Source organism: Ixodes scapularis, unplaced genomic scaffold (genome assembly GCF_016920785.2).
Source record: "Ixodes scapularis isolate PalLabHiFi unplaced genomic scaffold, ASM1692078v2 PGA_scaffold8__174_contigs__length_109621045, whole genome shotgun sequence".
NCBI classification, from domain to species: domain Eukaryota; kingdom Metazoa; phylum Arthropoda; class Arachnida; order Ixodida; family Ixodidae; genus Ixodes; species Ixodes scapularis.
In genome coordinates this window covers 81,846,322-81,850,745 of record NW_024609883.1, presented here as the reverse complement: position 1 = coordinate 81,850,745, position 4,424 = coordinate 81,846,322, and positions in this window count along the sequence as shown.

Here is a 4,424-nt window from a genome sequence, read left to right as displayed (position 1 = left end):
AACTCTCGTGTCAATAAAGTATACTCTACTCTCCGGTCGATGAGACATCGGGTTTCTGCGTTACTTATACTCCTGTCCCAGGCGAATATTGTTGTCATTCCGATTAAGAACGATGTCATCAATGTTCGACAATGCCACGCGCAATTTTTAACGCGTTAGCATTAGAACGCTCGTTTAGACGAAACCCCGGTGGTGTATTTCGTTTGTAAGCGCTGGGGAGAGAGGGAGAAAGAGGGAGAGAGGGAAACGCGTGTGGTGCTCCCATTGGTCCGAAGAGCTGACGTCAGCACCGCGTCAATCTCTTCCCCTCTCCCTGGCGCTGACAAACTGACAGACACCGCCGCGGGTTTTCGTCAGAACGAGCCTTTCGTTTTCGTCTGCCACGCGCACAGCTCGCGTGGAGCCAGAGAAGAGGAGACGCTGCGCAACACCTCCTATAGAGCCTTACTGCTGAATGAGATGGCGTCATCAGAGAAGGGCAACGCTTGGCTTTGAATCAAGTTTCAGCCGAACGTTGACGCAACCGTCGTCTCCAATCTGTGCCCAGCGTTGGCCTTACCTAATGGCGCCGTCTCATTGAGCACTACACGCTTCGCCACGGCCCGGTGCAATGCGGGCGTGCTCAGTTGCAGCTCCGCATTCGCCGCTTGTTCTTCGCTCTGGTTTTCCGTAGTATACTGTGTGTGGGCTGTGATGTATGTGAGTAGCTAAAACGATGGACGGCGGTTCCCTCCACGAGTGATATGAATGCGGTTCCTTCCATCAGGGGAATGGATGTGGTTCTTTCCACGAGTGATATGGACGACCGTATCCAAGGGCGTCGACATATTCTGATAGGCAAAGCACAGAAAGGGGCCGAAGGAAATTACAGGAAGATTCATTCGTGGATTCTTAGGAAATGCGTTACCATGACCTTTGGGAACGCGACACACGTCCTCCTTTGGGAAATGCTGACATTGACCCTGTAACAAGGCCATAAAGAGGGAGCAAGAAATAGAGGAAGCAAAAAAGAAAGCCGAAAGAAAAAAAAAGTGAATAGGCCAGCGCTAGCGTTTCCCAGAGGGAGACGTGTGTGGCGTTCCCAAGAGTCATGCTAAAGCATTCCAAGCGCCCCCTCCCTTCCCTACCCACACACACATGCGCATGCACACGCACACGCACACACGCGCGCGCACACACACACACAGTTTCTTGATGGGGTTTTAAAAAGGGATGAGCTAAGAAGAAACAGAGATGACACTTTTCGTGTTTTAAGCTAAGGATGCGTTTCGAAATTTTGTAATATAATGTCTATAGCGTAATAATATAATAAAAATGAGTTAGTGGCTGCCGAAACAACACTGATACCCGTTACGCTACGACATCACCATAGTAGAGCTATTGTTTCCCGTGCTTTCGCCGTCGCTCTCTCTGCTGACGATTAGTGCTTCTTTTCCCGTTTCCTATTTTCCTGTTATGCTCCAGCCAGAGCCCTAGCTCCTGCAGGTGTTGCCCACCTCTGGCATAGATTTTAAATATATTTTTCTGGCAAATAATTTTGGCCGATTTACAAAGAACTGCAAGTTGAAGATGTAGGTTGATGCCATGCAGATGGAAGTCTCGGCTCGTGCTTCAAAAAACTCACGGGTGTTATCTTTTTTTTTTTTTTCGTGATACTATTTTGCCTATTTCTCGCAAAGAAGTAGAAGACATACACACCAGAGTTGTTTGGATTTGAAGTATAAAACAGAAGAAAAGGCGGCAATCGCATGTTGATCTCTGTACATCAACCGAACACGTGCAGACTGTGTACTCCTCAATTGCCTCAGAAACACATTAAACGCCAGCACGCGGCTTTGTTAGATTGTACTCGCTATCTCTTTTTTTTTAATTTTCTTGTGGGACTTTGTCCATATCAAATTATTTATTTCTAAAATGGGCAGCCAGTGTACGCTTTGCAAGAACTGGAAACAAATCCAATGCGCTGGCTTGAAAAAAAAAAAAAAAAACACTTCAGCGGGTTTATGTAACAACGCCTTGCGAAAAAGTTCTTACTGCCCTAAAAAAATGGAAGTTACACATTCACTTTTTTCTGTGACGTATGCATCAGCTTGTACGCAAACATCCAATAATTCGTAGACTGAGCGATATTGGCAACTTCTGCGAAATCAACGGCACCTGGCGGCCAATATAGAAAACCTTTCACGGCAAGTTCAGCCTCCGAATTTTTTTTATTATTTTTTTATTTTTTATGTGGTGACGTTTGGCGGTTGTGCTGACTCTGCTCAGGGCGATCGAAAGGGTGGGGACAATTGGGAAGTCTGCGACGGTTCAAAAAAGTTCGTTTAATTATATATTATTTTATCTTTATTTTTTTTTATCAGCTCTAAATCGTTGCAGAACTAGCCCACCTAGCTTCTATTCCCCTAACCAAACGCGGTTCTATATTTCCCGGTGTCTGATTGACACGGCCAACACGCCGAGACGGTGCGGGCCACCGCTTCTCTTCAGCGACGTCTTTTTCATTTTTAGTATAGGTTGTTCCGGTAATTCCGATAACCACACACCCAATAACGACTCGATGCATGCCCAAAGAAAAAGCCCGCGGAGTATCGCGTGTCGTTATCGGAGCTACTGGAACGATCTACTAAAGCTCCCAATTAAAGGAACACGCATTGACTCAATTGATTGACGGAATCGCTAGAAATCTGGTAATGAAAGTATACTTTACAAGTCAAGTTGCTTCATTCTTTTCGTGAAATTTGTACAAAATTCGATGTTAACAAATTTCGCCATCATTGGAAAGCACGCGACTGGGGCAAACATCCTGCTATCTCACTGCGCGGATGTTAATACTCCAAATTAAACGCACCGGTGCCTAATTATAAACTACACGCAACGCGTTACAAAAAATAGTTTATACCGCCGAGCTTAGTTCCCCAAGAGAGGACTCTCAGCCACCGCCGCCGCGCTGCTCGTACGCACCAGACAAAAAACACGGTGTTTGCGGCTGACATCATGAAAAAATTATCTGAGGACGCCCCTCAAACAGGTTCGACGACAGGTTTCCTTCATACAGATGTACGCTTCTAACAAGTCCGTCAGAGAGCTTTTGTATGACCAACGTTACAGGGCCATCATAAACGCTTATGGCCAGAACATCCATTGGGTCAGAACATGCATCGAGTCAAAACATCCAACAGGTCACGTGGCACTAGAGTCAGAACATCCAACGAGTCAAGACAACCATCCGAGTCGGAACATCCACCGAGGCAAAACATCCACGAATGGATGTTTTGACTCGATGGATGTTCTGACGCGTTCGATGATCTGACTCGGAATCCACCATAAAGAGAGACACATTCCTCAGGCAGGGTCTACAGGGGCAGTCTTTTGTATTTGCCGTATGACCGTGGCTTTACTTAAGAAATCGCAAAAAGAAAAAAAAATATTCCGGGATTATGATAAAAGAATGAAAAATTCAAAATTGGTTTGTTTTCGTTTTGGAAATCTGAGTGGCCAAAAGAAAACACCATTTAAGACACTGATAGATCAAAAAGAAAACATTTCGAAAGCAGCGGAACATCGCGTGTCCCGTATGAATAATTTATTTCACTCGTATAAAGCATAAAAATAGACACAAGATACGAGTGTCTTGTACAAAAAAGGCGGCAAAACTAATACCGCCGTTGTTTTAAAAAGAGCGCGACATTATGTACAGTGCATCGTTAAAAAGGGCTATACAAAATAATAGTTTGTTTGTTTTTTATTTCTCGAACAATCGACTAGCCCAGCTAGTCTCTGGATCGCGCTTAAAAATCCACATACATGTACAAAACTATCACTCAGTTCGTGCAACACACAACTGCACCGAATAAATAATCAATCATCCCAAGTATCATAATTGAAATCGTACAATAGTCTATTTACATGAAAGACACTTTCATGACGTCATTAGCGTAGCTGCTACAAGAAAAAAAAATACGGATCTCGCCTTTTATGCAAGCTATCACAATTGGCGAGAGATTAATTTTGCCTAGAAATCACAGGGCACTAAAACCGCTGAAAACATCTAATAAAAAATTGTCCACAATTGCTTGACCAGCAAGCAATATTTGAGAAGTTCCCTGTGCTTGGTCTACTCGGATATGAAAACAAGAATGTCTCACGTGATTGGCCACACATGCCGTATAAAAAGCGGTAGAGTCTAATGATAGTTTATAAATATTTTTGTCATTTCATACGATATATAGATAAAACAACTTCTCGGAAAACAATGAAAAAAAATTTAAGCAAGCAACCCACTTATGTCTTAGGAAACAAAAGGGCAGCCATGACAACACCGTACATTAAAATGTATTTCCCCCCCCCCCCCCCAAAAAAAAAAAAAAAAAACGCTTGGATCGTTTGGTTAAGAATAACCTGAGAAACACAAAACAAATCTA